The 17842-nt window shown below is 36.6% G+C and overlaps 1 protein-coding gene across 2 annotated transcripts in view; it reads left to right on the top strand.

Moving 5' to 3' along the window:
- LOC138697986 (protein SERAC1) overlaps positions 1 to 17842 on the top strand; it is a 215130-nt gene that overhangs the window by 18243 nt on the left and 179045 nt on the right. Inside the window, exon 1 of one of the 2 annotated variants that reach the window (XM_069823621.1) lies at positions 12124 to 12148. The exons of the other annotated variant lie outside the window; for it this stretch is intronic. The gene's annotated coding sequence lies outside the window, so the exon portion shown is untranslated. Of the gene's footprint in view, positions 1 to 12123; positions 12149 to 17842 lie in introns of those variants that run through there. 2 annotated transcript variants of the gene reach the window in all.

Genomic DNA, 17842 nt, shown 5'->3' with positions numbered 1-17842 from the left:
AACAGAAAGAAGCCATATCAAGATAACGACATAAAATTAAACGTTCCGTTTTAAGTTTGTGCACCACTGTTTTCTTAATCCAACAGCCTGTTTATTCCTCCTTCCATATCTAGCGTTTGATGCCCGCGCTCGACGTCAAGGTCAGAAAAATGCGCTTGCTTTGACATCACTGCCCTAGAAAATCTTTAAGACGTCTTGCTGCACAGTGTGGAATATCTAAAACAGCAGCTCATATTGCAACCAAACTGTAAAAATTAAAGCCTTATAAAATTAGGAATATGCACGGACCTTTTTTTTTCCTGTATCATATTAGCCCTACTTAACCCAATTTGGTGAATTTTGAGCATTAATGGGATTTGAACCCACAGTAGTGGCTTCCAAATAGTATCAAACCTGGGCCTCTGTCGTTTCGTAGACTACGAGCCAGGATTTAGTTTATTAATATCCTACAATATCGAACACCTCAGGTTAGTGATGTGTTCCTCCTTCGTTGCTATCTGAAAGCGCAAAGTGGGTCGACTGTGTCAATTTATCTTCTAGGACAGTAAGAACTACTCCTTATGCCTTCCAGTCGCCTAATGTATTCTACGTTATGCAACACGCAAGGCTTCACTTCGGAAAGAGCAAAGTGTCTGCTAGGAAACCATAGTAAAAGCGATTACCAGTGACACAAAGAACGTTATACATAGATATTTCTCTATTCCGGTTATTATGATCTTTAACCTGTTATTTAGCGTTAGCAGTGATAGCGCCATGACATTTTTGTGAGCAAGTCCGAAGATACATCATGAGATTAATTTTATTAGTATTCGAATTAGGTAAAAAAAATCTAAGGAAAAAGTTATTTAATGATTCTTTCAAACGACAGAAGATATTTAGAATCAATGAATAATTATACATCATAGATGTCCAATTTGTAACTAGTAGGCTACGAGGTAACCCCTGGCGCAAGCAACCCGCAGCGCACATTCATTAACGTCGTTTTTCTTATTTTATATGGAATGTTATTGACCTTAGCAGAGCATGCTTGACGTGCCTCCTGGTTCTATAGGCGTTTGGACACCCATGTTATACACAATTACAATAAAAAACGATTCAATGAAAATTGCAGTAGATTATAATTATAGACCTACGTAATAAACAAGCTCCGGATTTTAGCGTTTACAAAACTGAAAGTAGGTTTTTTTTCAATATGTTTGGAATTTTTAGGATTTTAAATCTTCTATTTAGAAATGTGTAGGTTTTCATATAAAATATTAAAAATAAGGAGCATATTATTAATATACTAGACAATGACAATAGAAACGATTCAATGAAAATTGCAGTAGATTATAATTATAGGCCTACGTAATAAACAAGCTCCGGATTTTTAGCTTTTACAAAACTGAAAGTAGGTTTTTTTTTTTCAATATGTTTGGAATTTTTAGGATTTTAAATCTTCTATTTAGAAATGTGTAGGTTTTCATATAAAATATTAAAAATAAGGAGCATATTATTAATATACTAGACAATGACAATAGAAACGATTCAATGAAAATTGCAGTAGATTATAATTATAGGCCTACGTAATAAACAAGCTCCGGATTTTTAGCTTTTACAAAACTGAAAGTAGGTTTTTTTTCAATATGTTTGGAATTTTTAGGATTTTAAATCTTCTATTTAGAAATGTGTAGGTTTTCATATAAAATATTAAAAATAAGGAGCATATTATTAATATACTAGAGAACCCGTGGTGCGCCGAAGCTTTCATTCGCACAAACTTCTTTCCATATTAAATCTGGTGTGTGCCTGCTAGAGATGAACAAAACTAACTGCCGCTCTCGCTCGCTGTGTTCGTTGTATTGTATTTGTCTTTCGAGTCTCGTCTCGTAAATCTCGTGCGCTACGAGTCTTGCTCATCATTCTCGAAATAGCATTTGGTCGGCTTGGAAAGATTTTGTAACTTTGAATAACCTACTTCATTGAAATAAATAATATTAGAAATGTTTGAGACAAAAATACAAAACAAAACATTATCTTAGTTATCAAAATGTTCTGGTTCTATTATATGATATTACTTATGGTTATATAAATAGAAAAAATAATAATTCCCAAATAAATTTGCATTTCTAAGAAACATAAAATATAACGTTAAATCAAGCGTTAATATTTTTTTTTACTTGAGATTGTACACTTGATCTCAAACATACGAAAAGAAACTTCCTAACCCTTTAATAAGGGCCTAGTAATTAAATAAAGGCTGGGGAATGGATTATTATACACTGAAAGGTAGAGATGATGTTTCAGATAGGCTACTTAATTGTTTCTATATGTATAACATTCACCAAAGTAGATAAAAGTTTAGTCTGGTATAAACAACTGTGGCGATTCAAGGCTGTGTGATGTTCGACAGTTGATCACTCCCGAAGTCTCGATGTCTTGAAACACTCACAAGCAGTCTTTACGTCAACGACGCGACGTAGACAACATTGTCGTGCGGGCGCTGTTAGTCTTGCTTTCTCGATCGTTGTTCAACTCTAGTGCCTGCCCTTTGGTTCTACTGTATTTCTATCTTCAAATCTTTCAAGACTTAGCTCAGGATAGCGCGACATAAAGCTGTCCATGGCTGAATATAGATTCTGGTAAGTAATTGCCTACTTCACCTAATACCTGGCCTTGAGCTTTATTGATCGTTATACAAAAAGTCAAACGTATTGGAAATTGCTTTTCTTTTTAACGAAAATGACAAGGAAGACTCTGACGACGTTACGTCAGTGCGAAGAAATAGTATTCTTTGGCAAAAATTTACGCCACTAATAATGCCCAGATCTGACGCGTCAGTGGATATAGTGCTATCGCGCTGGCCTTCCATCCAGGCGACCTATATTCGATCCCCGGCTAGGTCGTGATGGAATTTGTGGTGCACAAAGCAGGCGTTGCATAGGATTTTTCTCGGGGTACTCCCGTTTCCATATATTATTCCACCAACACTTTCCACCTCCCCCCTCATTTCATCTATCATCCGTAATAGTAAAAATAGGCTGGAGTGAAGTCTTGGGGTTATAGGCATCCAACAAGGAAAACCCAGTGCGCAGAAACCAGCGGGCGGGACTGTCTCGCGCAGAAGATGTATGCTCCCGTTCCCAGCATGCTCTCACGCCTACTGCAGGGGTGTAAGAGGGATATAACACGGGCGCCGCGAGGAGTCCGAGCTGAGTTTTGCTTGTAGGATGCCTATAGTAGCGATTTCCAATGCTGATATAGGAAGGGCTTGGGGCTCCGGGCCCCTGGGGCTCATCAGGCTACTTGTATGCGGACGGGATATCTCTATCAGGGGCTGAGTCAGGATGGCCTACCTGTCAGCGTCAGATTCACGAATTCACCCCGGACCACCAGTCGGACTTAAACAATCATCGCATATAAGGGTACACATTGGTCAAACTGTGCCTAAGTGCACGAACGTCCGGGACTGGTCCGGGTCCAGTCCACGTTAAAGCCAACCCAACAACTGACGCCCCAGATCTTAACAGTTATTATACATATTCGAAACTGTAAGTCGAGTGCCATTCAATAGGTCTTGCGAAACTGTAAGATTTCTCAGTAACACGACAATAAAACCTTCTTTCAGTGAAATATGAAGCGGCAATCCATATCTACAAATAAGCCATCTAGGAGTTAAGTTGGAAACTACATATTTTCTCTCTCATCTTCAGTAATTGAATTATTCACACTGATGGAACTCCTCGATGCATCTATACCATTGATTTCGTTATAATGTTCACTTTTAGTGCTTAATTATCTATTTTTTAAAACTTGATACATCTTTCAAAATGTTAAAAAATGTTATGTTTTATTTAACGACGCTCGCAACTGCCGAGGTTATATCAGTGTCGCCGGTGTGCCGGAATTTTGTCCCGCATGAGGTCTTTTACATGCCAGTGAATCTACTAACATGAGCCTGTCGCATTTAAGCACACTTAAATTCCATCGACCTGGTTCGAGATCGAACTCGCAAACTCGGGCATAGAAAGCCAGTGCTATACCAACTGCGCCAACCAGTTCGACATATCTTTCAATGTGGCTGCTTCATTTCAGTATATTTCAATGATATCATTTTCAGAAATTATGGAGGGTGGGAAATCGATCAAGTCTGGTTTTTCGTGATCAACCTGTGGGTATTCGCCACTCTTAATTTGTGGAAAAGAATTGACTTGACCAAGTCACATTCCTTTGGCTTATTTTTACTAAATTTAAATATGTTGAATATTGGCCACAAAGGAGAGAACCGTATGGAATTTTGGACAATAGTTTCTCTCGATCCGTGAGGCACAACAGGCAATACCTGCCTGAAATCGTCTCCCAAAACTATAATTTTGCAGCCAAATTGCTCATCATTATTTCTTATATTCTTGAGCAAACAATTTATACACATTAAGGCATGCATATTAGCCATAGATGCTTCATCCCAGATCATTAACTTTGTTGAATGAAAATGAGAAGCCTCTTTGCTATTAATTTGTACGCCTGATAAAGAACCTTCATGTAAATTGAGAGGTAATTTGAATCGACTAAGGTAGTAACATTGCTGCGATACCAGTTCATGCAACAGAAATTACATTTAGCTCCAGATTTGTTCAATTGCGATTGGAACTACGAAACATGAGTGCAGTGGACAGCAGGGCAGGCTGAGATGGCGTTACAGGACTTCGAGTTGATCACCGATTTATAAGAAGAGAATAAATATATATTTTATAAATCTAGAATTTGAGAATGGAGCAATAAAATTATTGCTAGTGAAATTAGATAATTCACTAGAGCAAGGTAACTTTAAGTCCTATTATCTCAAAACTACGTCTTATGGACTTAATTCACTTTAGCTCTGAACGTTTCAATTATACAGGATGGAACGAAGAAAGTGGGCAAAAGTTCATGTACGGATTCTTAATATGCATAGAACAAATGGCTGTATTAACATGTGTTCGGAAATACTTGGTTTCCGAGTAGGTCTTGCAAGTATGATTAAAGTGTAATCCAGTACGTTTGTTTGCTGGAATTATTGATGCATTCTGTTTGCATTTCCTTGGATGAATTGTTCAAAATGTCGACCTACTGTCTAAACACAAGTCGTAGCTCTTTGTCTCATCGATCTCCGAACATGCTACCAAATTTCTGGTATAGTTCTTATTGTCTGACAGCCTTGTAGAATCCGCTGACGAAAAGTTTCTTCATTATGCATAGAAGTCGAGCACACCAACGAGATGTAGACAGAATGTATCATAATACTTCCAGCAAAAAAGTAGTGGAGTGCACTATGATCATACTTGAAAGATCTATTCGGAAACCAAGCATTTCCGGACCCGTGTTGATATAACCGTTTTTCTTCTATACATATGAGGAATTCATGCAATGAAATTTTGCCTAATATTTTCGTTACACTCTTTATACAGGGTGTAAGGGGTATAAGTGCCGTCCTTTTCACAGTCGTCGGGGACGTTCTACAAGATCAAAACATTTCCATACAACATAGGGTCAAAACTTAATAGTTTTCCTAGAAAAAATTTTTTTCTCTTATTTTATTCGCGTTATACTGCTTATATCGTTAGTAAAATTACGAAAACAATTTTATTACATCAGTAGGTATATCTAGCAAAGAGTTAATATTAGTTTCAATAAATACTTGTGTTCTATTAGGTTTTCGTGAAATTAAATAAAATTGCATGCTCAAATTTATTAATATTCTGGCGTGAGAGACGTGGCAACGTATTCAGCAGGCAGTATTCTGCACAGACGTACGTACATATCAGCTGAGTTCAAGCTCCCTGTCCATAGGTTTACTGCCGAGTGGATGACAGTTCGGTACCAGGTATTCATAAACAACTTACAATGTCATTCACAGTTTAAGAATATCATATGTTATTAATTTATGGAGAAAATCGTCGTAATTCAAGTAAGGCAAGAAGATGTACCGTCAATGTTTTCCGCAATGAAGGTTACCTAATCGGCGAACTTTTGTAGCGGTTTCTCAACGATTATTAGAAACTAGGAGTCTCTTATCACGTTTCAAAAATTATACAAACAGAAATTTCTTTAAAAAGATACTGCTTTATTTATTTATTTATTTATTTATTTATTTATTTATTTATTTATTTATTTATTTATTTAACCTGGTAGAGATAAGGCCATCAGGCCTTCTCTTCCCCTCTACCAGGGGATTACAACTACAATATTAAGAATACAATTACAATTTATGGAAGCGTAAGAGATTGAAATGTTGCATTTAAAAAAAAGTTTGTGTGATTTTGTGCTGTAAACCATTATTGTTTATTTTTTAGACGTACAAGAAAAAAATGGACCAATATTGCCAATATTGTTAAATAAAATGGAAATTTACCATAAAGTTCTATTAATAAGATTGAAAGTTTGTATTTGCTGTTCGTTTTATGTAAACAACGGTCCGCCCCTGCATTAGAATAGAGCATCTGTTTTGTATCGCTATGTCTGTATCTGCGTGAGCTGTATTGTGTACTTGTAAACTCTCTCCTCCCCATCCAGCAACGTTGCCAAACGCCTAATATTGTAAACTTTAGTAATTAGTTAAATATTCAATTAGAAAAAAATTGAGGACATTTTTTCTTCCTTATGACATGAACAATCATCAGTTAAAATAATGGCACTTATACCGCTTACACCCTGTATATAATTATATAACTTTCTTGAAACGTGACTTCTCTTTTATCGTTAAGATAATGGACGGTATATATCAGCGAACGATATGAGATGGACAATAGGTCGTTTGTCAGAAATGTCCGACGGAAAAGGTGAAATGTATGACTTTTTTTTTCCTGGCCCCTCTTAAACTTATTTTAGTACAAATGACTTATCAAATTGACGTCATGGGCCGAAGACTTTGTTAAGGCCAGGTGCTTTGTCAATGGTGTTGGTAATTAGTGATGTTATAGAATTTATGGAATATGGTGATAAAGCTTTTCCCTACCCTTTGTCAAGTATGAGGGGAAATTATTGTTGTATACCGACCGACAAGAAGACAGATGGCATGCCCGAAACCGATTTTTGCGACATCACAGTACTTTCTCTTGATACTTCGTTTAATGCGAAAGTAAAACATTTAATTCCTTCCATTGTTCTTTCATTTCAGACCTAGAAACGTGTACAATGCTCCCACAAAAGACCTTTACGGTTTCGAACACATGTAATTTACGTTCTATGAATCTGAGATGCATGAAAATAGTACCAATGGAAAGAGAAACTCAACAAGTTCAGTTCCTTACCTTAAAGATGTTCAATGTGTTCCCCCCTGGTAACACGACACACATAAGCCTATAGTTAAGTTCACGTAGGTACGCGGATTTTCCGACCCCCAGATTCTGAGGTTATGTCTGTTCACCTCACCAGAAATATGAAAAGTGGCTTCGCCAGAAAACACCACGGAACGAATAAATTCATCATCGTTTTCAATTACAGTCTGCATACTTATGTGGAAATTTTTTCGTAGCACTTTGTCCTCTGGTTTTAGGACTTACAGCAACTGTAGCCGTTACGGATAAAATCGCAACGTCTTGCGAAGAATCTTTCCTTAAAATCAGTGTACCAATTACGGATTGTAGACCCACTGGATGGATATGCACCAAACTTTGTTTGGTAATGCCGTTACATATTAATAACAGACTGGTTCACATGAAAATCAAGTTTTTCTATCCTCTATAGCAGCCATTTCGCCTCAGCAATGAACAAATTTGTTTATATGCGCTATTATGAGGCATTGTTACCAACTAGGAAAACAATGTTGCCACAATTAAACTTTTTTTAGTTTTTTATTTTTCCATTGGTGCTATTTTCATGCACCTCAGATTCAGAGAATGTAAATTACATTTGTTGAAAACCGGAAAGATCTTTTGTATGTACCCTGCGTAATAAAATGTAAGGTTTGCAATCCAGAGAGAAATTGAAAGTAACTGAAAGGCAAATTATCAATAAAACTTAATATATTGACAGTCCACTATAACATATACAGAGTGTTTCAGAATTCAACTGAAGACATTTTAAGGGGTTGTAGAGGGTTCCTAGGTAAGTATTTTGAGACAGGGAACTTTGTAGGAGTCTGCGGGTTCAAACTTGTACGTAGTGGCGTGAAATATGTTTTGGACTAGTACACCACAGATTGAACCTGCACATGGTATCACGCAGCCCTGGGCGTAGAGGGGAAGGGAAACGGAAAATACATAACCACGCCCATATCCTTTCCGCTTCACCACTTTAGAAACAAATACATAGTAAAGCCTGTGCTTCAGAGGTAGATTTTAGGTGACCAGCGAGAGCCCAAAGCTGACATCATTTTGTTTTTACCAACATTTCTAATATTAACCTGGCTATATCTTTGGATTAACGGTTGAGAACCGCAAACACTATGTTGCCCCCTTCCACGACCGGAGTTTGTTGATACTAGTGTAAAATACAAACAAATCACTTTACTAGATATAGGAGGGAAGAAAAGTAGTGGATCCATTTACGTAACCTAGGAACTATTACGATTTTGAGTTTGATAATTTTCGTTAGGTATTTTATTTAATCAAAATACAGTACAGTATAAATAAAATTTTTACTCATTAACTGAACTATCCAGGCGGACGTATTCATGTATTATAATATACTGTCTACAGCAGATTAGCATGCAATATAGAGAGTGCATTTAAATTGAAAAATAATCAAAATCTGGAAATTTAAACAAATTGTTGAAAATGATTTCTATACGGGCTTCAGCTCTTTTGTGTGCATATTATCGAAAACGTTCTTAAGCTTGTCTTCTGAAATTGAATGTATTGTTTCTGGAATGTAATTCTTTAATTCTTCTATTGTTGTAGGACGTTTAACAAATACAACTGTTTTACAGTAACCCCAAAAGAAATAATGCAAAGCATCAGTCGACATGGGGGGCCATAATCCTGTGCCTCTTGAAATAATAATTCTGTACCTATTCTATAACAGAGTACCTTGCTTACATACTGTAATCACTTCACTTCTGCCCGATTCGCACAGATAAATTTACTCAGATTGCTGTCTATTGTCCGTCCAAGTAGTTATGTCGCAGGGTCATAGAAAAGGGGGAAATCACATGACAGTTACTTAACGAGGCCCTTTTATTTAAATTATTTTAAACAGATGTATAATATTACGTAGACGTCCAATTCCTGACAGCGAATGTTTTCAGAAAAGAGCTAAGACAGCCCAGCCACTAACCTTTACAGAGGGGCCAGTAGAAACGGATGTTGGAAACAGGAAAGCGACGTAACCAAACGGATACAGTACCTGTGCGAAAATATGATTCAATAATGAATGCACCTTATTCACTGGAAAATACGACTATATTTCTGGAACGTACTATGCTCACTCAGTACTGCATACTGTGACCGTAAGACGACTTTGACTGCATATGCGGCCTGGAGTGGAAGTTCACTAGTAGAAGGGGTGGGAGTGAAGTACATTAAAAAACTCGGGTACAATAAAAATTGAAGTAAAAATAAAATGATGTCCCTGTAGAATCCATCACTCAGCACTGCTTGTCTTCAGGTCTACTCATATTGGTCCGATACATAACTGTCTCTGTTGGGAAAAGTGGATTGGAGATAAAGGTAATCTGCAGTATCTCAATTGAGGTATTAACGCCTAGGCCTGGTATAGCGATAAATTTGTAAATATCTTAACAAGATGTATAAATGAGAAAAGAAAGAAATTTCCCTTTTCGTATTTCATAGAGGAGGCAGTAAGCAATATGCAGGAATTACTGTACAGTACAGTACGTAGATATACTGTAATAAAGGAAAACAAATTATTCTTTCACTACCCACTGTCAGTTGGAAAAAAGTTACAGGAATTGTTTAAAGTAACGACAGTATTTTTCTGCAACAAATTAAGCACTTTTTCTGAAGTATATTAATTATTCTGGCTTAACCGTTAGAAACTACGTACAACGAATTTCATACAACTTAGACATTAAAATGGGACAAAAATAGATAAAAATAATAATACATAACATAAAAAGGCAATGCACTCGTCATATTTCTTTTTGTCAAGTAATGTCTACCAGAAATCACGTTCCTTTATAAATCCTGAAAGCTTTGGTTTTATCCCTGGCTGTTATTATGTTAACATCTTGACCTTGCAAACTACTACCCAAAGTGTTTAAGTGTTTTAAAATATTAGCAAAGTAGGCTACTAGAAATAAGGTTCATGTAATATTTCGTGTCATTGTTCTTGACGTTCTTTGGGTGGTAACTAGAAATTTTGAATAATATCTATCATCTTTGTTTTCGATTAATCAGGGATTTGTATTTTTCGAGTGGGGTTAACTACTCTACCAGTTCGGTAGTTAAGGGTTGCATACTGAAGTTTCGCCTATAAGTGAGTCGCGCCTTCAAAACGTTTAGGAACCACTGCTATAAGGAATAATGTAAGTTCACACTCATTAACATTCGTACTGTTACAGGAAATGTATTTATTAGTGTATATTCGTTGGCATATTTTGCAATTTTTAAGGGCATATTTACATGCATATTTATTAGTTTTGCGCTAATAATGAATGTTGAAAGGAGAGTGACGGTGGAATGATACAAGGAAACGGGAAAACCCCGAGCGAGGCACGCTAGTTTATACTTGTGCATGAGTGCCGATCTGTTTCTTCAGTAACTCTAGTAGTATAGAAAGCTGCAGAATAGGGCTTACAAACCGGTTTTCATTCGACCGATCAGAGGGCATCTGTCAAGGTAGAGCATCCGACCGAATATTCGAATTTCAACCGGTTGCCCCTGATGTTTTGCAGGCTAGATAGAACACTGACATTTTCTGAGTTCACAAACGGAGTAACAATTGAAGGAAATTTAGCATGTGTAATTAAAAAAAATGTATTTTCTTAATACACAGTAGGCTTTACAATTGATTGCATACTTTATTATACTTACATTCATAACATAATTATATAGATAAACAAATGGACACAGGTAACAGCAAAGAAAATAAGTGTAATGCGTAATATGAAATCTGGTGTGTAAAGAAATGCAGAACAGAATAAATTCAAATTACTAAATAGAAGAGAAAATAAGTACAAGCATTCTATTGTAACCTTTACAATTTAAACTGAAAATGCATACCTCTACAGTAAAACAGTAGTTGTTAATGCCTCATTACTCTAAGCAGATGCATTATTTCATTAATAAATAATTTTTACGAAGATACGTTTTGCTCTTGATGATACCAACTGCAATACCTGATTGAATTAATTAATCAATCAATCAATTCATGAATCAGTAAATCAATGAATTCATGGATGACTGAATCAATGAGTCGATGGATGGATCGATGGATGAATGGATTGATTGATTGTAGTGTCGAAGTTCATAAAGACTGTGACGACGGTGAAAGCGATGGTGACAAAATTGTGCAAGTTGAAAAATATGAGACAACTTGCAACTTCATGAGACACTGCAAATATAAATATGTACACACGCACGCATGCACGCACACATTTTTCCATTTCAAGCAATTTGTACTGGATTAGAACACTGAGCCATGCACATCTTGACCATTGGATTTCTTGTCACATATATTAAAATAATATTCACATGTATTGAGTGACAAATTTAAATTTAACAGAAAGCGTATATTTTATCGCGCTTAAGTTTTGAAGTACTGTAGAACAGTGGTCGTCAGCACTCGCTGAAATGGGTAAAGGGTAAGCGGAGCAACGTGTTGTGCCCCGTCGTGCAGCAGGAAAAGGTAGAGAGAATATCCGCCAGCAGCTACGAATGCACTATAGTGCATTGTCTTCTCCGCGGGGAAGAGATGCTAGCCCGAGGGTGCAGTGTGCTGATAATCGCTGCTGTAGACTATCGTGACGAATCTCAACAGTGGGTAAGAGGAAACATAGCGTAGGTAAATTGGATTAGTCTTTAGCTTACCCCAGCTTAGTATTAGCACATACGAGCAATTCAATTTTCGCAACTATGTTCGTCCTGGCCTTGAGTCTCCCGTTTATTTTCAACACCCTAGCATAGAGTTCGCGTAATCGTATCCTTGCAGTATAGAAGGCAGTGTTGTGATACGTACCCAGGTCAGTTGATAGTGGACTGTCTTCGCGCAGGGACGTCTAAGTGAAAACGTAAGTCATTAGTAGAAAACGAAAGTTTATAAAAAAAATAATATATTTATCCATGACTGGTATCTAAACTGGTCTTCATTTCACCGACCTTAGCAACCTAAACAATACCTTTATTCACAGCAGTGAATTAAAGTTCGTAATTCACTTGTGATTTAAAATTTCTTAAATCGCTGTCTCCTTGACAACCAACAATTAGCAGCAATAAATCCCAGACATTCATTCATATTTATAACTTCTTCACAACACGTTGCAAAGAAGAGGCCTACAATTTAAAATTAAATAGCCTACCAGTAACGAAATTTAGATACCAGTAATGGATGAAATATTGTATAGGATACGAGAGTAAAAAGATTCTATACGCTCGTGAAAATTATCACCCTCGGCTTCGCTTCGGATACTAAACTTTCCACTCGCGGATAAAATATGATTTTACTCTCTGATACTATAAATCACTATCTTTTAATCACTGTATTGCATTCTAATGTTAAAATGTATATGAATTACGGTAGATTAAGAAAACACGAAAATGCTGATTTGATATTGCATATTTTTGCATATTTCGTTCATTTTGTGATGCTGCATCGTATGTGCCTGGTTTTAAAATGTTAGCATATATATTTTGAACTTTTAACAAAATTAGCATATATAGGCTAGGTAACATTGAACTTTAAATGCAAAGAATGTCAATCGTTTGCAAGTATAGTTCCTTATTTGATTATATTAATTTCCGAGTCCTAAATTGTTAGTGTATCTGCAGTCTGTTAAGTTCCGTATTTGTTTCTTATTTTAATGTTATGTGTTTGCGTTGGTTTGAAAATATTTTACGATGAAAACAAAATAAATCTTCCTTCGTTACAAGACGTGGAACCGTAATAAGATTGCTTTTTACGCGTTTCTGTTTTAACTCTATCATATAATTGTTGATATAGATTTCTGTAATTTTCAATATGATTGCCTTACAATTCTGAATACAACTTATAATTAAGTCTTGATAACATGCTAAAGGAACGTAAATCGAAACAGTGAGGTTATTTCCACAACACTTGTAAGAGTTTTATATTTCTCTGACAAAACGTGGCAAAAAAAAAAAAACTTAAACATTATTTTTTTTACTTGGAAATGCACTTTTAAACGGTACACAAGTATATTAAACTAAAAAGCTTGGTTTTTAACAACCGCGCAATGACGCCTGTTTGATCGCGCTGCGTCACAACGTGAAACCAAAAGATAGACGTGTGCGTGGCGCGCACTATCGTGGGTTTTAACAGGCCATCATTGTGTGCATCTCGCTAAGAGTATCATGAAATTCGTAATTTTCGTGTGGACATGGGCCCACTTGTGGCTACCTTATTGGCTGTTTCTTCAAGAAGAGAATGATGATGATGTTGTTGATGATTTAAGATTACTAGTTTTCTGTGCGACTGAGGGTGCTACAAATTATATTCAATAGAAGGATACATTACTAGGAACTCCTTATAAGAACAATACTGTGCAAAATCTCCAACCTCTTATAAAGAGTATGGCTGTATCATCACTTAGGTTCGGAAGTAGCTTATAGGCCTGTGCCAGCGGTGACCAAAGCGGGTGTCGTGATTACATCGTTGATTGCTGTGTGTTTCATCTACGTACTGAAGGCAAGCAGTGGCGGTAACATGTCGCTCTACAAACACTCTCTACAAGCAGTAAGAGGTGGTTTCGTAAGGAATGAGGAGAAGAACTTTTTTGTTGTTCTGTCGGAGAAAATACACAAACGATTAGGGAAAACACGGAAATTTTACTTGAAGCAAGTAAAGCGATTGGTTTGGAAGTAAATCCCGAAAAGACAAAGTATATGATTATGTCTCGTGACCAGAATATTGTACGAAATGGAAATATAAAAATTGGAGATTTATCCTTCGAAGGGGTGGAAAAATTCAAATATCTTGGAGCAACAGTAACAAATATAAATGACACTCGGGAGGAAATTAAACGCAGAATAAATATGGGAAATGCGTGCTATTATTCGGTTGAGAAGCTCTTATCATCCAGTCTGCTGTCCAAAAATCTGAAAGTTAGAATTTATAAAACAATTATATTACCGGTTCTTCTGTATGGTTGTGAAACTTGGACCCTCACTCTGAGAGAGGAACATAGGTTAAGGGTGTTTGAGAATAAGGTGCTTAGGAAAATATTTGGTGCTAAGAGAGATGAAGTTACAGGAGAATGGAGAAAGTTACACAACACAGAACTGCACGCATTGTATTCTTCACCTGACATAATTAGGAACTTAAAATCCAGACGTTTGAGATGGGCAGGGCATGTAGCACGTATGGGCCAATCCAGAAATGCATATAGAGTGTTAGTTGGGAGACCGGAGGGAAAAAGACGTTTAGGGAGGCCGAGACGTAGATGGGAGGATAATATTAAAATGGATTTGAGGGAGGTGGGGTATGATGATAGAGACTGGATTAATCTTGCACAGGATAGGGACCGATGCGATGGCGGGCTTATGTAAGGGTGGCAATGAACCTTCGGGTTCCTTAAAAGCCATTTGTAAGTAAGTCGGACAAAATGTAATATGTTTACTTTGCTCAACGGTTCAATTAGGAGTATATAAAAACATTAATTGCCACACTGAATAATGTATTATTATTATTATTATTATTATTATTATTATTATTATTATTATTATTATTCCATGTATTGTGGGTCCCTATCACCACGGCATGGTGCGTCCTCAGTTTGCGGATCGAGGAGACGGCCTCCAGATATGGAAGGTAGCTGTGAATATATTGAATAAGCAGTCGCGGACAGCCGATGAGGGGTGGTCCTCCAGCCTGGGGGTTGGGCGAAGGGCTAACAACCCATCACCGTAAAAAAAACAGCTTTTTACGAATCCTTCAAATAAGCCTCGGAATGGGACTGATTCTCTGGCACGACCACGGCAAAGGAATAAGGTTTTGAGATTTGGTACTTGGAATGTTACAAGTCTATATAGAACAGGAGGGGTAACATTAGTAGCAAAAGAACTAGCTAGGTATAGAATAGACTTTGTGGGAGTACAGAAGGTTAGGTTAGATGGGAATGGCACAGGGGCATATTTTGCGGGCTACCGGCGGTAGCCCAAGGAAATTACAAAAGAAAAAGTTTATAATATAACATAATGTAATAATTTTGTATTATTAGTTTTACCATAGTAATTAAAATTAAAGTAATTGTTAGATATATTTTGTGTAATAATAGGGTCAGCGGTAGACCAAACCCTTTAACCAGTATACGCCTCTGGAATGGCATAACACAAATAGGAGATTATTTGTTGTATTATGGGGAAGGAAACGATAATCACCAATTAGGAACAGATTAGAATGGATTTGAGGGAGGTGGGATATGATGATAGAGAATAGATTAATCTTGCTCAGGATAGGGATCAATGGCGGGCTTATGTGAGGGCGGCAATGAACCTCCGGGTTCCTTAAAAGCCAGTAAGTAAGTATTATTATTATTATTATTATTATTATTATTATTATTATTATTATTACTGATCACTAAATATGTGGTTCTATAATTCTTCTGTACCTACATGAATATTGATATTTTTAGATTATCTCTCTAGAAGGATAAAGTTATTAGGTTTTATCTCAGTTTTAATCTTCTTAATCTTTAGATGAGGATAACTATTTATTAGTTATTCATTTAATAGTAATATTGTAGAAAAACTGATTCAATAGGCCTATTATGTGCCAACGAACTGTTAAACGCCAGGAATTAACATGTCTTAAATCATAGCCAGGAAGAGAAAGATGACATAAATAAATGTAAGGAAGTAGCTACCTAATGGGGTTTGAATGTCTCGTGCTCTAAAGCCTTTTAATACAACAGAATTTCTCAAAAGAGTAATGATTAAAATAGTTTAAATAATTTGTCCATGAGAAGTTTTTAGTTTTGAAAAACTATGAATTTCTCGACTAAGTATCGAGAGAAGAATTTAGAAAATTCCTGATTATATTCAAGAGGAAGATAAAAAAAAGCAAGAAAAATCGTATATTATTCACTGGCTGTTGATGACAGTGACATTACTGATACTGCAAAGCTTGAGATTTTTATCCGCGGGATTGATCAAGATGTTAGTACAGGAACCAACACTGGTTGTAATTTTCATGTCAAGTACCTTTCCTACGTCTCCTTACTTCATAGGCTGTCTGTTGCATGTAATCACTGCAGTTCGAGTTTTGGTCACCGCTGGTCTATGCACTATAAAGTAGTAGGCCTACACTGCTGGTTTGTATATACGAGTATTTAACCATGTCCCCATGCGCGTCTGATATCAGATATTCTGGATAATTAGCCATGGTGTGGGAAGCAACGCATATTACGTAGAAGCCTTTAAAGAAGATAAAACAAATTTAAGCGCAACTCTCTTGATAACTGCTATAACGATAAGTTGCACGTGTAATACTCTCAGCGCGCGGTTCAGTAGGTGACTACTTGACTCCTTTAGGTAGCCTAATATTAGATAAAGACTGGAAGATTTAAACTGCGTAACATTGTAAACCACGCTTTCTCAACAGTAATGTACAGTAGTGGCAAAAAAAAAACCGGACGGACCCTTGTAGCTGATATCAGAGTCACAGATTGAAATTTTGCTAGTCACAAAACACATCCATCTTGTATAATTAATTGTAACAATGAAATTTATTGCATTTGTTCGATTCTTACAGTCTTTTATTTCCTTCAGTGCCTCAAACTTACAGACGAAAAAATGTTGAGTGTTTTATTTTCATCTGGCATCAATATTACATTTCTACCTCTATTCGGCAAAGATAACTGCGTATTTTTACATTAAATAGCAGTACATACCTCTGGCTTCACTATCCATATTGAAATTACCACAGTTCGACACAATACACAGCACAGGATTCTTTTGTATCAGCTACAAGGATCGGTCCGGTTTTTTTGCCACTACTGTACATCACGTCCACCCAAATATAGTTATCGACATTTTATAACAAACGTGTATAGGGGCTAGGTTAAATATGTATAATATATGCGAAGTAGCAATATTGCTTTATAGTGTATAATTATATTCCGATCCCTAATCATTATTGTGGTCTCTGTCACCATGGCATGGCGCGTTCTCAGGTTCCAGCTAGAGGAGACGTCCTCCAGATATGGAAAGTAGCTGCGAATATATTGAATAAGCAGTCGCGGACAGCCGATAAGGGGTGGTCCTCCAGCTTGAGGGTTGGGTGAAGGGCTAACAACCCACCACCGTGAAAAGCAGCTTGTTACGAAACCTCAACATGAGCCTTGGAATGGGACTGATTCTAAATGCTTGTTATTATTCTGTTAAAAAACGTTTGTCATTCAATCTGCTCTCGAAAAATCTGAAAATTATAATTTATAAAACAGTTAAGATTTGGTTTTTAACAATCATTCAATGACACGTGCGTGAACGAGGTGCGACACAACTTGAAACCAAAAGTTTGATGTGTGCGTGGCGCGTACTGTTGTGTGGTTTTTAATACACCGTCATTCTGTGCATCTCGCTAGGAGTATCATAAAATTCGCACGTTTCGTGTTGACATCGACTCACTTGTTGGCTGTTGCTTCAAGAGAAGAAGGATGATATTAATGTTTTAAAATTAATCCTATTGATTTACTGTGCAACTGAGGGTGTCACAGATATTTTCAATATAAGGATAGGCTACATTTCTA

Source organism: Periplaneta americana, chromosome 4 (genome assembly GCF_040183065.1).
Source record: "Periplaneta americana isolate PAMFEO1 chromosome 4, P.americana_PAMFEO1_priV1, whole genome shotgun sequence".
Lineage (NCBI taxonomy): Eukaryota > Metazoa > Arthropoda > Insecta > Blattodea > Blattidae > Periplaneta > Periplaneta americana.
This window is presented reverse-complemented; position numbering and strand designations above follow the sequence as displayed.